General features: G+C 45.8%; 1 pseudogene across 1 annotated transcript; it reads right to left on the reverse strand.

Annotated features, from left to right (window-relative positions):
• Positions 1 to 731: 731 nt before the first annotated feature.
• On the reverse strand, positions 732 to 21,712 carry LOC311123704 (protein kinase C alpha type-like; annotated as a pseudogene). The gene is made up of 16 exons: positions 21,489 to 21,712; positions 17,776 to 17,807; positions 17,328 to 17,407; positions 15,926 to 16,037; positions 15,345 to 15,473; positions 14,436 to 14,592; positions 14,026 to 14,221; positions 12,075 to 12,293; positions 9,808 to 9,981; positions 8,856 to 8,947; positions 7,279 to 7,341; positions 6,927 to 7,065; positions 5,939 to 6,019; positions 5,544 to 5,651; positions 5,171 to 5,314; positions 732 to 893 (listed from the first exon to the last, which is right to left on the reverse strand). The product of its transcript is annotated as a protein kinase C alpha type-like (transcript).
• Between the last annotated feature and the right edge of the window lie 235 nt (positions 21,713 to 21,947).

Genomic DNA, 21,947 nt, shown 5'->3' on the forward strand with positions numbered 1-21,947 from the left:
AGGAGCAATTTTTGGTAATAATATAATAGAACAATGTAATAAAACACAATATGGCATTACATAACACAAGTCATACTGCTATACATAATATCAGAGGTAATTAATTTAATAAGTAATGGATTGTAAATTTGGCATATAGACAGCTCTAGATATATTTCTATGTAACACATCTGATATTGATACTACAATAGCATGATACCACGTCATAAAATACATTTACCTTAAAATCACTATAGATTTAAGAGTCAGATTCAGTGTCATCTTACAGTATCTGTTTGCAATTAACTGCATCAACTTTAAATAAAAGTAATGTTGTTTTGTATGCATTGCATCAACTAAATGTGTTATTTGACTTTTACCACTAATCTGGCAATTGTTCCCTGTATTACACAGATTCTTCTCTGAAAAATAAGCCACGAACCAAGGCTCTAGAGTACAGCAGAGAGGGAGAGTTATCTTTAGGATGTGTATTCTGATTGTTTGTGTTTAAATTGTGTGCTATTCTCTGTTTTTTAACTTGAAAATGACTGTTAGGCGGGGAGGGGAGGGTGGGGGGAGCGTTTGCCCCCCCCCCCCCCCCCCAGACAGAGAGACAGAGCTGCTCCCTTCAGAACAAGAGAAGAGGATAAATAGACAGAGAGTTGCCCCCTCAGAAAGAGAGGGGGGTAGAGCGAGACAAACAGTTGTGCCCTTCAAAAAAGTGGCGGTAGAGAGAGACATAGCTGCCCCCCTCAGATGGCAGTGAGGGTTGGGGGGGCGAGCTCAGGGTTAATGAAGGAGAAGCCCTGGAAATCTTCCTGGTCGATGGCCGCCAGAACGTCAGGGTCAGAGGGTGTCAGCACTGACGGAGCCGCCGTGAAGAACTTGTCAAAGTTCTCCCCTTTCTTCCCACCCTGAGAGAGAGAGAACGAGAGAGAGAGAGAGAGAGAGAGAGAGAGAGAGAGAAAGAAAGAGAGAGAGAGAGAGAGAGAGAGAGAGAGAGAGAGAGAGAGAGAAAGAAAGAGAGAGAGAAAAAAAGAGAGAAAGAGAGAGAGAGAGAGAGAGAGAGAGAGAGAGAGAGAGAGAGAGAGAGAAAGAGAGAGAGAGGGGGGGAGAGAGAGAAAGGTAAAGAGAAAGAAATAGAGAGAAAGACAGAAAGAGAGAGAGAGAGAGATAGAGAGAGAGAGAGAGAGAGAGAGAGAGAGAGAGAGAGAGAGAGAGAGAGAGGGATTATTTCATATAGAACACATATATACACATGAAATAAAGGACTGAGAGAAAAATCTAACTCCTTCTTCCACACACACTGTATTACACACACATCTATTCTACAACGCCCGGAAATCTGCCCCGTTTATTCTCTGTACCCAACGCATTAGAAGACCAGTTCTTAAAGCCTTTAGCCGTATCCTTATTCTATTCCTCCTCTGTTCCTCTGGTGATATAGAGGTTAACCCAGGCCCTGTAGCCCCCAGTATCACTCCTACTCCCCAGGCGCTATGCCTTAACACCCCGGCCGTCCTACAATCTAAACTAGATGCCCTCAATCTCACACAAATTATCAAGGAACCTACCAGGTACAAACCTAAATCCGTAAACATGGGCACCCTCATAGATATCATCCTGACTAATTTACCCTCTAAATACACCTCCGCTGTCTTCAACCATGATCTCAGCGATCACTGCCTCATTGCCTGCGTCCGTAATGGGTCCGCGGTCAAACGACCACCCCTCATCACTGTCAAACGCTCCCTAAAACACTTCAGTGAGCAGGCCTTTCTAATTGACCTGGCCCGGGTATCCTGGATGGATATTGACCTCATTCCGTCAGTAGAGGATGCCTGGATGTTCTTCAAAAGTGCTTTCCTCTCCATCTTAAATAAGCATGCCCCATTCAAAAAATTCAGAACTAAGAACAGATATAGCCCCTGGTTCACCCCAGACTTGACTGCCCTTGACCAGCACAAAAACATCCTGTGGCGTACTGTATTAGCATCGAACAGCCCCTGCGATATGCAACTTTTCAGGGAAGTTAGGAACCAATATACACAATCAGTTAGGAAAGCAAAGGCTAGCTTTTTCAAACAGAAATTTGCATCCTGTAGCAATAACTCCAAAAAGTTTTGGGACACTGTAAAGCCCATGGAGAATAAAAGCACCTCCTCCCAGCTACCCACTGCACTGAGGCTAGTCACCACCGATAAATCTACGATAATCAAGAATTTCAATAAGCATTTTGCTACGGCTGGTCATGCTTTCCACCTGGCTACTCCTACCCTGGCCACCAGCTCTGCACCCTCCGCTGCAACTTGCCCATGCCCCCCCCGCTTCTCCTTCACCCAAATTCAGATAGCTGATGTCCTGAAAGAGCTGCAAAATCTGGACCCCTACAAATCAGCTGGGCTAGACAATCTGGACCCTTTCTTTCTAAAATTAGCCGCCAAAATTGTCGCAACCCCTATTACTAGCCTGTTAACCTCTCTTTCGTATTGTCTGAGCTCCCCAGAGATTGGAAAGCTGCCACGGTCATCCCCCTCTTCAAAGGGGGTGACACTCTAGATCCAAACTGTTACAGACCTATATCCATCCTACCCTGCCTTTCGAAAGTATTTAAAACAGATCACAGAAAGTTAACAAACAGATCACCGACCACTTCGAATCCCACCGTACCTTCTCCGCTATGCAATCTGGTTTCCGAGCTGGTCATGGGTGCATCTCACCTCAAGGTCCTAAACGATATAATAACCGCGATTGATAAAAGACAGTACTGTGCAGCCGTCTTCATCGACCTGGCCAAGGCTTTTGACTCTGTCAATCACCGCATTTTTATTGGCCGACTAAATAGCCTTGGTTTCTCAACTGACTGCCTCGCCTGGTTCACCAACTACTTTTCAGATAGAGTTCAATGTGTCAAATCGGAGGGTCTGTTGTCTGGACCTCTGACAGTCTCTATAGGGGTGCCACAGGGTTCAATTCTTGGGCCGACTCTTTTCTCTGTGTATATCAATGATGTCGCTCTTGCTGCTGGTGACTCTCAGATCCACCTCTACGCAGATGACACCATTTTGTATACATCTGGCCCTTCATTGGACACTGTGTTAACAAACCTCCAAACGAGCTTCAATGCCATACAACACTCCTTCTGTGGCCTCCAACTGCTCTTAAACGCTAGTAAAACTAAATGTATGCTCTTCAATCGAATGCTGCTTGCACCCGCCCGACTAGAATCACTACTCTCGGCGGGTCTGACTTAGAATATGTGGACAACTACAAATACCTAGGTGTCTGGTTAGACCGTAAACTCTCCTTCCAGACTCACATTAAGCATCTCCAATCCAAAATTTAATCTAGAATCAGCTTCCTGTTTCGCAACAAAGCCTCCTTCACTCATGCTGCTAAACATGCCCTCGTAAAACTGACTATCCTACCGATCCTTGACTTTGGCGATGTCATTTACAAAATAGCTTCCAACACTCAACTCAGATAATTGGATGTAGTCTATCACAGTGCCATCCGTTTTGTCACCAAAGCCCCATATACTACCCACCATTGTGACCTGTACGCTCTCGTTGGCTGGCCCTCACTACATATTCGTCGCCAAACCCACTGGCTCCAGGTCATCTATAAATCACTTCTAGGCAAATCCCCGCCTTATCTTAGCTCATTGGTCACCATAGCAATACCCACCCGTAGAATGCGCTCCAGCAGGTATATCTCACTGGTCATCCCCAAAGCCAACACCTCCTTTGGCCGCCATTCCTTCCAGTTCTCTGCTGCAAATGACTGTAACGAACTACAAAAATCTCTGAAGCTGGAGACTCTTATCTCCCTCATTAACTTTAAGCATCAGTTGTCAGAGCAGCTTACCGATCACTGTACCTGTACACAGCCCATCTGTAATTAGCCCACCCAACTACCTCATCCCCATATTGTTATTTACATTGTTATTTATTTTGCTCATTTGCACCCCAGTATCTCTATTTGCACATCATCTTCTGCACATCTATCACTCCAGTGTTAATACTAAATTGTAATTATTTTGCACTATGGCCTATTTATTGCCTTACCTCCATAACTTACTACATTTGCACACACTGTATATATATTTTCTATTTTCTATTGTGTTATTGACTGTACGTTTTTGTTTATTCTATATGTAACTCTGTGTTGTTGTTTTTTTTATCGCACTGCTTTGCTTTATCTTGACCAGGTCGCAGTTCTCAACTGGCTTACCTGGTTAAATAAAGGTGAAATAAAATAAAAACACGGGCACGCACATTAATTCTCTCTCTCTCTCTCTCTCTCTCTCTCTCTCTCTCTCTCTCTCTCTCTCTCTCTCTCTCTCTCTCTCTCTCTCTCCCTCCCTCCCTCCCTCCATCCCTCCCTCCCTCCCTCCCTCAGGTATACAGTAAAACATGTCACGTATGGTCCGTGTTCCCCTCAGCGTGTGACAGCTGCTCTGCTGATTGATATCAATCTCGTTTGGCTAATGGCCTGGCCTCTGACCCCAGAGCACATTCTGACACCTCACTGCCCACTCAGCCATTGGCTGGCATGGCCACAGACTGACACGTGACAGGCTAATGATGGCATAGATTTGCATACGAGACAAGGGGACGGGACCCCGGGGCGGAAGGGTCATGACTGTTATGACACCCCTGTCTGTTCCAGAATGCTCAAGGTCTATCTCTGAGAACGAGGGAGAAATGATGATATATATATATATATATATATATATATATATATATATATATATATATATATATATATATATATATAAATATATATATATATATATACTGTATACAGTATATAGTGATAAGGGAGAGGGAGTGGGATCAAGAGGGATAGAAAGAGAAACTATAGAGAAAGTTGAACAAAAAAGACAGATGGAGAAGGGTTGAAATGTTGAACCCCCTGAGAGTTGTAAGGAGTCATTATGAGAGAGGAGACGATATAGAGAGGTGGAGAGGAAGACAGAGATAGATAACTCCTGCGGGATTTACTGACAGTTCTAGTTTTGAAGAGGGTTTGAAGAGAGGCTCAAGAAAGGGGAATATTGAGAGAGAGAGAGAGAGCGAGGTAGACAGAGAAAGAGGTAGAGAGAGAGATAGAAAGAGAGAGAGACAGAAAGACAGAGAAAGAGGTAAAGAGAGAGAGATAAAAGGAAGAGGTAGAGATAGAGACTAACAGTTCTGGGGTTTGAAGGGAGGCTGTATCTCCATTCTCTCCAGACGGTCCCAGTCCATCCAACGGAAGAAGGGATGCTCCCGTATCTCCTCTTCTCCGCCTCCTCCCCTCCGCCCAGACGCTTCGCTGGGTGCTTGGTCAGGAGCTGGAGACGGAGGAGAGTGTGAAAAAGGAGGAAAGAAAGAGAGAGAAGAAGAGGAGAGAGCAATAGAGAGATGGAGCGTTGTCTTGATATATCCTCTTGCAGAGTTGCAAGGGTAGTATGCTGTACGTTACACTATGTTGACTTAGAAATGACATGGTGAGATATGCCTTCCTGATTGTCCCTGAAGGGACTAATAAAGTTGTAGTGAATTGAATAGGATGTAGGTTACCCCCTTGCAGATGGCGACAGCCTCACGGGACAGACTCTTGGGATAGGAGACACTCTGCTCCATGATGGACTGAAACAACTCCTCCTCATCAACACCATCAAAGGGAGGCTGGGAGCGGATGACAGAGGAGTAAAGAGAAAGTTGAGGGAGAGAGGAAAGACAGAGAGAGAGGGAGGGGGTGAGAGAGTGTGGAGGGGGAAAGAGGGAGGGGGGAATGGGAGGGAGAGAGGGAGGGAGGGGAGAGGTACAAGACAGAGAGAGAGGGGGTGAGAGAGTGTGGGAGGTGAGAGCGAGGTGGGGAGAGAGAGAGAGAGAGAGAGAAGGACATAGTTGTTTCTATTGTCTTGAAGCCATTGGTGCCAATTCAGTGATAGTATGGAGAAGTAAAGTTGTACCTGTCCAGCCAACATCTCATAGAGCAACACCCCATACGACCACCAGTCAACTGCCTTACCATAGGGCTGGTAGGCTACAATCTGACAGACAGGGAGGAGAGGAGGAAGAGAAGCATTAGAGACAGGGTCAGGAAAGGGGTGTACCTGTGTACGTACAGTATGTGTGTGTGAGGAAGAGAGAGAGAGAGAGAGAGAGAGAGAGAGAGAGAGAGAGAGAGAGACAGAGAGACAGGAGAGAGAGAGAGAGAGAGAGAGAGAGAGAGAGAGAGAGAGAGAGAGAGAGAGAGAGAGAGAGAGAGAGAGACAGACAGACAGACAGACAGACAGACAGACAGACAGACAGACAGACAGACAGACAGACGACAGACAGACAGACAGACAGACAGACAGACAGAGAGACAGAGAGAAGGAGGGAGGGAGAGGGAGAGAGGTGTGTGTATATAGTGTATAAATGATGGAGGACACCACGTGGGATAGACAATGATTCCCTCCATGGCTCTGGGGAAATATATTGTATCTCTGACCACAATGACAGATGCAGGAAAATCAATAGAGATTTTACATTAGATAATCAATCCCCTAGGGTTTAACTAGGAGATTAATGATATCACAATGACGCACACACCAATCAATGATGCACACACCAATCACACTGTCCTCACACACATGACATTTGGCTTTTCACACATGCAAGCACACATGCGCATGCATACACACACACTTACACACATGCACACACACACACTAATTGAATCATGAGAATTTAATGCTGACAAGGTCAGTAAGGAGAAATGAAGTGAAGAGACCAGTAGAAGAGACAGCCTCATGCCACAGCTCTGGAAAACAATGGGACCAAACAAACCGAAAGAAACAGAGGAGTTGTCAGAGAAAGGAGGGATGAGAGGTGAGAGGTGGGGGGAGGTAAGTACAGTGCGGGGCAGGCATGAGAGGGAGTGAGGGGGAGTAAGAGGGGTGATGAAGGGACTACCTCTGGTGCGATGTAGTCTGGGGTCCCACAGAAGGTACGTGTAGTGTCACCTTCAAACATGCCCTCCCTGCACATCCCAAAATCAGCTATCTTTATATGACCCTCACTGTCCAGCAACACATTATCCAGCTTCAGATCCCTGAGAGAGAGAGAGAGAGAGAGAGAGAGAGAGAGAGAGAAGAGAGAGAGAGAGAGAGAGAGAGAGAGAGAGAGAGAGAGAGAGAGAGAGAGAGAGAACACATATTGTATGGTCTTGATCAGGCCACAGTAGGTGCAGCATTGAGAAACACACTAATATAAAGTTGCTGCCAGACACTGATCAGGGTCAGAGTTATGTTGTTAAACCTAATACCTGTAGATGATTCCTTTAGTATGGAGGAAGAAGAGGCCTATGGCTATCTCTGCTGCATAGAACCTGAGAGAGAGAGAGAGAGAGAGAGAGAGAGAGAGAGAGAGAGAGAGAGAGAGAGAGAGAGAGAGAGAGAGAGAGAGAGAGAGAGAGAGAGAGAGAGAGAGAGAGAGAGAGAGAGAGAGAGAGAGAGAGATAATGTAATTGAGAGAGAGAGAGAGACACAGAGAGACACAGGGGGGTACGGTAGAGCGCTAGGTAGAGATAGAGTTAGCTGTTGATGACTGATCACAGCTTGTTGATCATGGGGTAGCCCCTGGCTGAGAGGGGGGAGGCGAGCAGGGAGGGGATGGATGGTGGAGGTGGCTGTGATACAGTGGGGAAAAAAAGTATTTACTCAGCCACCAATTGTGCAAGTTCTCCCACTTAAAAAGACGAGAGAGGCCTGTAATTTTCATCATAGGTACACGTCAACTATGACAGACAAAATGAGAAAAAAAAATCTCCAGAAAATCACATTTTTAATGAATTTATTTGCAAATTATGGTGGAAAATAATTATTTGGTCAATAACAAAAGTTTCTCAATACTTTGTTATATACCCTTTGTTGGCAATGACACAGGTCAAACGTTTTCTGTAAGTCTTACAAGGTTTTCACACACTGTTGCTGGTATTTTGGCCCATTCCTCCATGCAGATCTCCTCTAGAGCAGTGATGTTTTGGGGCTGTCGCTGGGCAACACAGACTTTCAACTCCCTCCAAAGATTTTCTATGGGGTTGAGATCTGGAGACTGGCTAGGCCACTCCAGGACCTTGAAATGCTTCTTACGAAGTCACTCCTTCGTTGCCCGGGCGGTGTGTTTGGGATCATTGTCATGCTGAAAGACCCAGCCACGTTTCATCTTCAATGCCCTTGCTGATGGAAGGAGGTTTTCACTCAAAATCTCACGATACATGGCCCCATTCATTCTTTCCTTTACACGGATCAGTCGTCCTGGTCCCTTTGCAGAAAAACAGCCCCAAAGAATGATGTTTCCACCCCCATGCTTCACAGTAGGTATGGTGTTCTTTGGATGCAACTCAGCATTCTTTGTCCTCCAAACACGACGAGTTGAGTTTTTACCAAAAAGTTCTATTTTGGTTTCATCTGACCATATGACATTCTCCCAATCATCTTCTGGATCATCCAAATGCACTCTAGCAAACTTCAGACGGGCCTGGACATGTACTGGCTTAAGCAGGGGGACACGTCTGGCACTGCAGGATTTGAGTCCCTGGCGGCGTAGTGTGTTACTGATGGTAGGCTTTGTTACTTTGGTCCCAGCTCTACAAAAAAAAAAATCCTACAATGTGATTTTCTGGAGAAAAAAAATCTCGATTTGTCTGTCATAGTTGACGTGTACCTATGATGAAAATTACAGGCCTCTCTCATCTTTTTAAGTGGGAGAACTTGCACAATTGGTGGCTGACTAAATACTTTTTTCCCCCACTGTATGTATGGCAATCTGCTCTTGGTTGTTGACTAATAAAAGCAGATGGAATGATGGATGGAGAGATAGGGGAGTAGGTTGTATACATACGCTGCGTGAGGCTCTTTGAACTTGCCAACCATCTGGATGTGAAACATGAGGTCTCCTCCGTTGACATACTCCATCACATAGTACAGACGGTCCTGTGTGATGGAAAATAATGATGCTGTTACCAGGGAAACAAAAATACACACATATACACACACACACAAATTGGTTCTTGATTGGCAAATGAATGGACCTTTTAGTCAAATACTCCACCTAATTATTGTTTGACCTGAGGGAGCAAACAGATAAGACCACAGACACATGAACACTAGTACCAATGCCCTGGCCCTCTCCTAATGATTTCAACACACACACAGACACACACAGACACACACAGACACACACAGACACACACAGACACACACAGACACACACAGACACACAAACACACACACACAAAATTAGCCTCATATGGACATTGCACACACATGGCCACTATAGACAATGCAAAAACACACACATGCGCATGCTCACACTCACGGATGGGCGCGCACACAAACGCGTACACACGTGCGGGCGCGCGCTCGCACCCATACACACACACACATTATGTAATTCCCCTCCAGTCAAAATTAAAAAGCAATCTGTTCTCAAATAACCCCTCCTCTAGGACTAATGACCTCGTTAAGGGAAGCAAGCTAATTAATTCATTCATTCATTTAAACACAGATCTGGGTCAACTAAGACCAATATCATTAAAAGGTGAATTACCTAAATGTCTTAAACTTAGGTTCATTGGCCAAAACAGGTTGATTCAGGACCTGATAGTTTAAAGCACTGACATTTTGATGGTTGTTCATTGACTGAACAGTGCTTATTCTACATGATTGATTGACAGACATAATTATATGCGTGTACAATATGGTTACATGTAGTGAATGTAGTTTAACGACTTTGTTGCAAACTGCCAGGAAGGAATTGTGGTAACACGTTGCTCCATCACACACACACACACCTCTGTCTGGAAGGCTGAGTAGAGTGCTGTGAGGAAGTGGGGGCGGTTGGCCAGTCCCAGAACCCTCCTCTCCACCATGGCACTCTCTGTGTCCTCATCCTGAAACAGCACATCCTTCTTCAACACCTTCACCGCAAACAGCCGCTCACTCCCTCTCTCCTCAGCCAGCAGCACCTGGGGGAGAGGGGTGGAGGGGGAGGGGTGGAGGGGGAGGGAGGGAGGGAGGAGGGAGGGGAAGGAAGGAAGGAAGCTGAAGTTAGGGTAGGGGGGGGGGGGGGGGGGTGCTTTTGACCAACTGACAATCAGAAAGACAGACTGACACACAGAAAGACAGTCTAGCTTTGTGTGAAAACATTGTTACATAGCCAAGCAAAACCAATGCTTTAGACACACATCTCTGCACACACAGTTCAGATCATCCACTGAAAGTGACCAGAGAAACTATGCACAATAACATATTTTATCACAAAACCATATTACAGTATTTTCAAATGTTACATCCACAATATCTGTCCCTCATTCCATGAAATCACACTCTTGTTGTGTTTTTTCTTTAAAAAGATTTTTGTCAATCTCCTTCTCTCTCTCCATCTCACTGTCAAAGACGTAATACCCTGTCTCTGAAATTCTAATTCATATAGGCTTTATAATCGTTCAAGGTATTACAGTGCTACAAAAGCAGTTGCACTCTCCCCCTCTCTCTCTCTCAAACCTCCCCCCTCTCTCTCCCTCTCTCTCGCTCTCTCCCTCTCTCTCTCGCTCTCTCTCGCTCGCTCTCTCTCTCTCTCTCTCCTTTACGTTTGATCTCTTTCCCTCTATTCCTTTGTCACTAGTCTCTAGCTGCAGTACAGTAATCCCTCACCTCTCTCTCACTTTCCCCCCTCTCTCTCTCTCTCTCTCTGTCTGCGGCCCAGGGGTCTGTCTCTCCTTTCTTGGGTCGTATCTCTTTCTCTTACGTAAGCGAGTATTCCTCTGTAGACTATCTGCCAGTTATGAACATAACAAAAGGATTTCACATGAAATGGAGTTCCAAATGTCCCTTAAAATAGTACATTATGGACTGGAGTGTCTGTCTGTGTGTGGGTGTAAGTGTGTGTGTATGTGTGTAAAGTAGCCTACCGAAAAATCTTGTATTCAATACCAGGACCAACGACCCAGGGGAAAGGGGTTGAAGAGCCAACTGGCAGCAGGGGATGATTAGGTGGCCATGATATTGTGAGGTGCCAGGTTGGGAGTTTAGCCAGGGCACTGGGGTTAACAACAAGAGTTGGGTGACCACTGAGAGTCTTATCTGAAGGACGGCTAGTACAATGTTAATGATGCTAATAATGTGTGTGTGTAATCGTCATGGTTTATGTTCAATACAGTATCTAATAGAATGGCTGTCATGATAATAATGGCGTTTCAACTTCAACTCAATTAGACCCAAGGGGCAATACTGGGCAGTGACATTGCAGGTAACACTATCTGCCATACCTGTACTTTTGATTGTGTTGCATCATGTCTACAGGCAGGTGTGTTACGTTTATTACAGTGTGTCTACAGACAGGTGTGTTACGTTTATTACAGTGTGTCTACAGGCAGGTGTGTTACGTTTATTACAGTGTGTCTACAGACAGGTGTGTTACGTTTATTACAGTGTGTCTACAGGCAGGTGTGTTACGTTTATTACAGTGTGTCTACAGACAGGTGTGTTACGTTTATTACAGTGTGTCTACAGACAGGTGTGTTACGTTTATTACAGTGTGTCTACAGGCAGGTGTGTTACGTTTATTACAGTGTGTCTACAGGCAGGTGTGTTACGTTTATTACAGTGTGTCTACAGACAGGTGTGTTACGTTTATTACAGTGTGTCTACAGACAGGTGTGTTACGTTTATTACAGTGTGTCTACAGGCAGGTGTGTTACGTTTATTACAGTGTCTACAGACAGGTGTGTTACGTTTATTACAGTGTGTCTACAGACAGGTGTGTTACGTTTATTACAGTGTGTCTACAGGCATGTGTGTTACGTTTATTACAGTGTGTCTACAGACAGGTGTGTTACGTTTATTACAGTGTGTCTACAGGCAGGTGTGTTACGTTTATTACAGTGTGTCTACAGGCAGGTGTGTTACGTTTATTACAGTGTGTCTACAGACAGGTGTGTTACGTTTATTACAGTGTGTCTACAGGCAGGTGTGTTACGTTTATTACAGTGTGTCTACAGGCAGGTGTGTTACGTTTATTACAGTGTGTCTACAGGCAGGTGCATGTGTGTTCCAGTACCTTTCCGAAGCTGCCTTTTCCCAGCACCATGAGGAAGTTGAAGTCCTGGAGGCAAACCCTGGGCTTGACTGGTCCTGCAGGTAGGGTGGCCAGACAGGGGACTGACGGGGCTGAGGGGGACAGGACAGACACGGGGACAGGGACAGACACGGGGACAGGGGTAGGCCTCAGGGAGGGGGGGAGAAGGGAGGAGGGGATAGCATCTAGACCACTAGGCTCCTATTGAAGAGAGGAGGGGGGGGGGGGGGGGGCTTAGTTATAACAAGACTGTCACACACAAACCTGCACTGTACCTATTTTAGTGAAGCACTCCTGCACCCTGGTGATCAAAGTGAGGGAACTCACACACATTTTGTTTGGTCATACACCTTAGCCAAATATATTTAAACTCCACTTTTCTTCACAATTCCTGACATTTAATCCTAGTAAACATTCCCTGTCTTAGGTCAGTTAGTATCACCACTTTATTTTAAGAATGTGAAATGTCAGAATAATAGTAGAGAGAATTATTTATTTCAGCTTTTATTTACATACACTCAATTAGTATTTGGTAGCATTGCCTTTAAATTGTTTAACTTGGGTCAAACGTTTCGGGTAGCCTTCCACAAGCTTCCCACAATAAGCTGGGTGAATTTTGGCCCATTCCTCCTGACAGAACTGGTGTAACTGAGTCAGGTTTGTAGGCCTACTTGCTCGCACACATTTTTTCAGTTCTGCCCACACATTTTCTATAGGATTGAGGTCAGGGCTTTGTGATGGCCACTCCAATACCTTGACTTTGTTGTCCTTAAGCCATTTTGCCACAACTTTGGAAGTATGCTTGGGGTCATTGTCCATTTGGAAGACCCCTTTGCGACCAAGCTTTAACTTCTTGACTGATGTCTTGAGATGTTGCTTCAATATATCCACATAATTTTCCTTCCTCATGATGCCATCTATTTTGTGAAGTGCACCAGTCCCTCCTGCAGCAAAGCACCCCTACAGCATGATGCTGCCACACCGTGCTTCACGGTTGGGATGGTGTTCTTCGGCTTGCAAGTGTTCCCCTTTTTCCTCCAAACATAACGATGGTAATTATGGCCAAACAGTTCTATTTTTGTTTCATCAGACCAGAGGACATTTCTCCAAAAAGTATGATCTTTGTCCCCATGTGCAGTTGCAAACCGTAGTCTGGCTTTTTTATGGCGGTTTTGGAGCAGTGGCTTCTTCCTTGCTGAGCGGCCTTTCAGGTTATGTCGATATAGGACTCGTTTTACTGTGGATATAGATACTTTTGTACCTGTTTCCTCCAGCATCTTCACAAGGTCCTTTGCTGTTGTTCTGGGATTGATTTGCACTTTTCGTACCAAAGTACGTTCATCTTTAGGAGACAGAACGCGTCTCCTTCCTGAGCGGTATGACAGCTATGGTGTTTATACTTGCGTACTATTGTTTGTACAGATGAACGTGGTACCTTCAGGCATTTGGAAATTGCTCCCAAGGATGAACCAGACTTGTGGAGGTCTACACATTTTTTTCTGATTTCTTTTGATTTTTTGCCATGATGTCAAGCAAAGAGGCACTGAGTTTGAAGGTAGGCCTTGAAATACATCCACAGGTACACCTCCAATTGACTCAAATGATGTCAATTAGCCTATCAGAAGCTTCTAAAGCCATGACATCATCTCCTGGCATTTTCCAAGCTGTTTAAAGGCACAGTCAACTTAGTGTATATAAACTTCTGACCCACTGGAATTGTGATACAGTGAATTACAAGTGAAATAATCTGTCTGTAAACAATTGTTGGAAAAATTTCCTAACCGACTTGCCAAAACGAGTTTTAATGACTCCAACCTAAGTGTATGTAAACTTCCGAATTCAACTGTATATATAACAATAGTTATATATAATATATGTATTCTATAACTCTAACTACACTACCCATAATCCCCTGCCTGAGTGTATGTCTTACATTTTCGTCAGGGACAGGCATGTTGTAGTACTCTCCCTCATCCTGGTCCAGCAGTTTGAACCAGCCGCTGACTGAGTGACGGAATATCTCGCTCACTCCGAACGACAGCGATCCCATGAAGTCATTCCGAGACGTACGGTCCCAATCCCACACCTCCACCGACAGACGACGATCCCACTGCCGCCCGCGCACCGAGCTGGGGCGAGAGATGGGAGAGAAAGAGGTTACCGACCAGGTATCCAACCTCCAGTCATCTGTATGCCTCAAGACCACGTTAGCCCACTGAGCTAAATCTCCTGCGGCTAACACAAATCTAGTTCGCTGTGCATAGTTCCCAGAACTACTGGTACACACACACACACACACACACACACACATCGTCACACACACACATCGTCACACACACTCACAAGGTGAAGCTCTCGTTCCAGACAGGGTTGAGTGTGGAGCGGATAGTCTTGGTCTTCTGTTTGCTCTGGCTCTTGGGGTCAGGGATGAGCTTGAGCTTCACGTAAGGGTCAGACAGACCGTTGGGGTCCATGGGGATCAGGTTACGAGCCTCCCGCACTGAGGGGGAGAGAGGGGGATGGAGGGAGAGAGGGAGAGAGAGAGGGAGGGGGTGAGAGAGAGAGAGAGAGAGAGAGAGAGAGAGAGAGAGAGAGAGAGAGAGAGAGAGAGAGAGAGAGAGAGAGTCAGACAATGGATAGCATAGATGGCCATACAGATGCCTTATCTTAATTTTATCACAGCAGGAAAATAATCCTGCAGCAACAGGAAATGTGAATTAATATGTGGATTATAATCAATGTACATTTTGTTGTAGGGGATGATACAAATTGTATTAGGGCAAATCAAGTCTGACATTTTAAAGTGGAAATTACAAACTTTAGAAGCCTTTTTAAACCTTGGAAACACTACAAGTTTGCATTTCCTGCTGTGCATGAAAATTCCTGCAACAACAGGATGATCAAATTAAGATATGGCATCTGTAGCTGCACCATAGAGAGCATTACTTGTGGGAGTGTGTGCCTGTATGCAGCTCACCACCTCCCCCTAGTGGTCAGTACCTGACAGTGCTAATGGTAGGGTGACAGAGGCATGTAAACGTTTTACATTTTAGTCATTTAGCAGACGCTCTTATCCAGAGCGACTTACAGTTAGTGAGTGCATACATTTTCATACTGACCCCCCATGGGAAACTAACCCACAACCCTGGCGTTGCAAGCGCCATGCTCTACCAACTGAGCTACACTGGGCTCGTATGAAACCCTGTCTCTATCAGTGGTTAGGGACAACTCTTCTAGACTCTTAGTACTGACCTGTGATGAAGATGTCCTCATTCTCTCCCCGGACGGTCAGGTGGATCCTGCCTCTCTTTTCTGTATGATCTTGACCACACAGGCTGGGCACCAGACTCTCACAACGCTTGTGGACATTCATCTCACAACCTGTAGTACACGCACACAAGTGTGCACGCAGGCACGCACCAACACAAGCACACACACACACACACACAAAGAGATAATAACACATGTGGGAGGAAAACAAACACACACTTATATTGTACATTCATGCTACACACACACATCACAACTGCTGCTCTTATTATGATTGCTAAATACTGCACAATTTAAACACTTGTCCCCCAATCCCCCGTTCCCCAAAACACATGTAAATATTGGACTATAAATTGTGCCTTCCTGTATTATACTTATGCTCAAAAATATATTATATTCTATTGAGCCATTTACTTTATGTTCATATTTTTATATTTTCTTATTTCTGATTGGTGTTGCATTGTAAAGGAACCTGCAAGTAAGCATTTTGTTGGATGGTATATACCATGTGTATACCGTACATACGGCTAATAAAACTTAAAACAGAACTTCTGGTTACTTACAGGAGCATTTCATGCCCTGTTGGATAAGGCCATAGAGCAGAGAACCACAGTGATCACAGAACGTTGGAGAGGTGTAGGTCTGAGGTCTAAATCTGTGTTTACTCTTCAAGTCCTGAGAGAGAGAAAGAGACAGACAGGGACGGATGGACGGACAGACGGACAGAGACAGAGAGAGACAGACAGACAGAGACAGACAGACAGAGATAGAGACAGACAGACAGACAGAGAGAGACAGAGAGATATACATACAAAGGGACAGACAGACATGGGGCAGTAAGTCATTGAGAGAGGAACATCCCCATGTTTACGTGTTGTGATAAACGGGGAGAAACAAGGAGAAACGAGGGAGAGATGGAGAGTGGTATATTCATGGCAACCAATTACATTTCTCTGCTGGGAAGAGAGTTAGATATGTTAATGAAATGTATTCCTGGGGAAGGGTGTGTGTGGAGAAGGCTGAATCATCTCTATCTGCTTTTCAGCTTATCAGTTTCTTCCCCCCTCCACCCCCCCCCCCCCCCCTCTAAATGTCTGTCTTCCTCTTCCTCTCTACTCCCCAAACCCCATCTCACACCCTTTGAGCTTTACTTTGAGAACACCCTCTGCCTCTTTCATTCTCTGCCAACTCTCGCTCTCTCTCCATCAGGCAGTTTCTGAGCCAAGCACTTCCTCCCAATTCCGCCCTGTCAATCTTTCTCCCTCGCACACACACTTACACGCATTTGTGCACACACACTCGCATGCGCGCGCACACACACCCACACACACACACACACACAAACACACACACTCCCTCTCTCTAAATATCTCTCTCTCTCTCTCTCTCTCTTTGACCTCATTTCTGATCCAGTTTATTTAGCTGGCAGATAAAAGTCTGAAAAAAGACAAATCTCTTTGAAATCCCAAAGAGAGACAGAGAGAGAGAGCAATCTGTTCACCCTCTCTACCTCTGCTCGTGTCTCTCAGTCTTCCTGTCTCTCTCCCTCCCCCTCTCACTCCTCCTCCATTCTCTTTGTTTTATCTTCTCCCTGTCATTGTCTCTCTTTCTCTTCTTCTTTCTGGATGGATTGGCGACAGAAAGGGAGGAGTGAGGGAGTAGCCTGAAAAGGGGAAGTGTGGAGTGGAGGGATGGATGGTTGGAGAGATGTAAAGATCTATATAAGGATGAATGACAGTAAAGGCGGAGTGGAGGAATGACAGACAGAGGGACAGGTGTGTGTGTGTGTGTGTGTGTGTGTGTGTGTGTGTGTGTGTGTGTGTGTGTGTGTGTGTGTGTGTGTGTGTGTGTGTGTGTGTGTGTGTGGCTGTGTGGAATGATGGATGGATGGGCGAGGGAGGGAGGGAAGGAGGGAGGGAAGGAGGGAGGGAGGGGTGAGTGTGGGAGAAGGGGGAAGATACTCACTTCTGTAGGAGCGGTGGGGGCTCCAGGACAGGTGAACGTTACATACTCGTGACATCGCTTGTGGACAGAGAAACTGCACACTGCCACAAAACACAGAGCAGAAAGCCAGTCAACACATTATTACATCCAAATCCATTTGATCCCTGTTTATAAAAACCTAATCTGATTATAAGAATAATGTGGAAAATGTGTGTGTTCTAGTCTTTGTCAAATAAAAAAACAAACTGCTGAATGTCATCTAGATTCTTCACTAGGGGTTCACTGGCAAAAACACAATGAATCAATACAAAGATAAAATATTCATTCATCACTGATAATATTGCCTTGGCTTGCTCTTAGGGGTTAAGGCCTATAATTGCTGTTAACCTCCTTTGACAAATGCATTTGTAAAATGTGTAATCCCCCAAAAACATTGATTAATGATTACTTATGATCCAATAATCCTTACCTTGACATTGAAATCCCTGCTTTCCAATTCCCCTGTGTGGAACAAACCCATAACACAACACACATCAGCCACACACAGAAACCATCACTGATCTTCCATACCACACAACTGAAAGGACTGGCCTGCTCAGTAGAAGATGAGCAGATGGAACAGAAAGATATGCATCATTGGGTGCAGTGCTGTAACCCACAAATAATCCAATGTTAACAAATCAAGATGGCTATAGCACTTATAGATAAGGCTCCTTCTTTTGTTCTATCTCATAACAGCAGTCGACAAGGAAGCATTTGGGCCATAAAGCCTTTGTCAGCAGAAACCCTCAGAATGGCAAATATATGTCCTTGTAACGGCTTTTCTAGAATAAAACAGCAGCAATACAGTGAGAATGCCTGAGAGTGTGCTGCAGGACATCTCTATAGATTACTACACTGACTGTAGTGCTGATCAGGTCAACTAGGAGAGAGGGACGGTGTTTTATTGTCTCTCTCACACACACACCAAACACCCCCTCCTCACCCCCTCCTCCTCCCTTCCTCCTCCTCCTCCCTCCTCCTCACCCCCTCCTCCTCCTCCTCTTACTTCTCCTCCCCCCTCCCCCTCCTCCTCCTCCTCCTCCTCCTCCAGAGTTGCAGTGTCTGCTGCTTTCCTGTCTCCTTAGATCTTAATTGAATAATTAAAGTCATTGATTGGCTAAAGAGTCCACTCAGCCAGTTTCCTGGCTGTGAATCCGCTGCTGATTAAAAGGTAAGCAGCAGAGAGGCGGGAGAACAACACTCTACAGAGAGAGGGCCCTTGAGGATCACACTGAAGTACACCCCCCCCCCCCCCCCCCCCCCCACAGGTTCATGTCAATAGTCACTGAGAGATGTATCATCTCCTACTCTCCTCTCCTTCATCTGCACTGTGTGACAGCGACAGGCTAGTGACCTAGTGAAGGAGGGGAAATGACATCCGCCATATTGGTTTCACCTCTGCAGTGTTTCCATATCAGCACAGATGAAGGAGAGACGATGAGGAGTGTAAACCACTCGAGGTGGTTCAGTACTCTGACAGTTCTTTGTACTGTCCACCAGAGAGTGCCAGAGAGGCAGCGCACCATTACGACAGGCCAAATAGCACCACCTGATGGTCATAGGATGACAGGAGAGAAGACAAGCCAAAAGCATCTATCTGGAGAATCATATTACACTGCTCAAAAAAATAAAGGGAACACTAAAATAACACATCCTAGATCTGAATGAATGAAATAATCTTATTAAATACTTTTTTCTTCACATAGTTGAATGTGCTGACAACAAAATCACACAAAAATTATCAATGGAAATCAAATGTATCAACCCATGGAGTCACCCTCAAAATTAAAGTGGAAAACCACACTACAGGCTGAACCAACTTTGATGTAATGTCCTTAAAACAAGTCAAAATGAGGCTCAGTAGTGTGTGTGGCCTCCACGTGCCTGTATGTCCTCCCTACAACGCCTGGGCATGCTCCTGATGAGGTGGCGGATGGTCTCCTGAGGGATCTCCTCCCAGACCTGGACTAAAGCATCCGCCAACTCCTGGACAGTCTGTGGTGCAACGTGGCGTTGGTGGATGGAGCGAGACATGATGTCCCAGATGTGCTCAATTGAATTCAGGTCTGGGGAACGGGCGGTCCATAGCATCAATGCCTTCCTCTTGCAGGAACTGCTGACACACTCCAGCCACATGAGGTCTAGCATTGTCTTGATTTAGGAGGAACCCAGGGCCAACCGCACCAGCATATGGTCTCACAAGGGGTCTGAGGATCTCATCTCGGTACCTAATGGCAGTCAGGCTACCTCTGGCGAGCACATGGAGGGCTGTGCGGCCCACCAAAGAAATGCCACCCCCACACCATGACTGACCCACCGCCAAACCGGTCATGCTGGAGGATGTTGCAGGCAGCAGAATGTTCTCCACGGCGTCTCCAGACTCTGTCACGTCTGTCACGTGCTCAGTGTGAACCTGCTTTCATCTGTGAAGAGCACAGGGCGCCAGTGGCGAATTTGCCAATCTTGGTGTTCTCTGGCAAATGCCAAACGTCCTGCACGGTGTTGGGCTGTAAACACAACCCCCACCTGTGGACGTCGGGCCCTCATACCACCCTCATGGAGTCTGTTTCTGACCGTTTGAGCAGACACATGCACATTTGTGGCCTGCTGGAGGTCATTTTGCAGTCCTGCTGCTGGGTTATTGCCCTCCTACGGCCTCCTCCACGTCTCCTGATGTACTGGCCTGTCTCCTGGTAGCGCCTCCATGCTCTGGACACTACGCTGACAGACACAGCAAACCTTCTTGCCACAGCTCGCATTGATGTGCCATCCTGGATGAGCTGCACTACCTGAGCCACTTGTGTGGGTTGTAGACTCCGTCTCATGCTACCACTAGAGTGAAAGCACCGCCAGCATTCAAAAGTGACCAAAACATCAGCCTGGAAGCATAGGAACTGAGAAGTGGTCTGTGGTCACCACCTGCAAAACCAGTCCTTTATTGGGGGTGTCTTGCTAATTGCCTATAATTTCCACCTGTTGTCTATATCATTTGCACAACAGCATGTGAAATTTATTGTCAATCAGTGTTGCTTCCTAAGTGGACAGTTTGATTTCACAGAAGTGTGATTGACTTGGAGTTACATTGTGTTGTTTAAGTGTTCCCTTTATTTTTTTGAGCAGTGTATATTAAATATAGATATCTATTTATTCAGCCATACATCAACCACATGCACATGACTATCATATGATAATGTGTAGCGATCTATTCCAGTACCAGGGGAATGGAGAGGAGACCTTGTGAAGTCTTGACAAAGGCCCTTCAGACAGAATATTGACAATAGAAAGTCTCCTTTCAATCCCCTGGTCTTTGTTTTCAATAGTATACAGCCCTAGAGGATATGATTTAACAGTGTAGCACTGATCTCTTTTATCATGCTTATTGTAGGAAACCAATAGAATCTCCACAGGGAGAAAGGGAGAGATGGAGAGATGGAGAGATGCCTGTAACTCGTGTGTAAGACTGCTGTCTGGAGTGATATGGTCTTTTTGTGTATTTTTAAACAACCAACCCAAAATCTATCTAAGAGAGAGCTAACGTATCTATCTATCTTTTCCCCTTTGTTAAATAACCATACTGTTGCCATGACAGTCGTTCACTGAAATGTCCTGAAAACTTCCCAGTGGCTGTTGGCAAGAGGAGAGGTCTACACTCAGCCTACCCTCTCCACAATATGTCCACACATGCACACACAGAGACGTGCACACACAGATTCTACACTGCCCTGCTTTGGTTGTGTCTGCCAGAATGAGCATATTGTACGTGAGACTGGGCTTCCAAACAGTCTTGGGTCATGTATGGTGACTGTGTGAGCATATGTGTTACTGGTGTGTTTAACCAGATTAAGTTTGTGCAGTGGCTGCAGTTTGAAAGTTAGTGGGAAGTTTGAAGAGGTGGCCAGTGAACTATGGAGACCTGGAGTGTTTGTAAGTGTGGGTTTCTGCAGATGCGTAATGTGTGTGTAAATATGGGTTTCTGCGGATGCATAATGTGTGTGTAAATGTAGGTTTCCAGGTGAAGGCTGTGCAGGGGCTGCAGTTTGTGGGTTGTTTGCAGAGGCGAGCTGGGAACTAGTGAAGCTTGTTATCTGTTGTGTGTATTTAGCTGTGTGTGTATTTAGCTGTGTGTGTGTGGGTATTTACCAGATGAAGTCGGTGCAGTGGCTGCAGAAGGTGGGCTGTTTGAAGAAGCGAGCGGTGAACTGGTGGTCCTTGACCTCGATGATCCTCTTATGTTTCAGCGCCCCCTTTCCTCTGGAACACTGGCACCCTGGGAGGGGGGAGAGGGGGGAGGGCAGGGGGGGAGGCCCCGGGGGAGGCCAGGGTCAAGGGGAGAGGGAGGGGGACGGGGACACGGGGGTAGACATGCTGCCTGGAGGGATGGAGGAGAGGGGAAAGGAGAGGTGATGGAGAGGAGGGATGGAAGGATGGAGAAAGAGAGGGTTGAGTGTTACAGAGGAGGGACAGGGAAAGAGGGAGCGAGTGAGGAGGGTAGAGGACAGGTGGAGATGAGAGGGGTGGATAGTAGTAAGAGGGAGTAGGGGAGAGGTGAAGGGATAAAGGAGACAGAGAGAGAGAGAGAGAGAGAGAGAGAGAGAGAGA

Source organism: Coregonus lavaretus (genome assembly GCF_964263955.1).
Source record: "Coregonus lavaretus genome assembly, contig: HAP1_SCAFFOLD_5364, whole genome shotgun sequence".
Lineage (NCBI taxonomy): Eukaryota > Metazoa > Chordata > Actinopteri > Salmoniformes > Salmonidae > Coregonus > Coregonus lavaretus.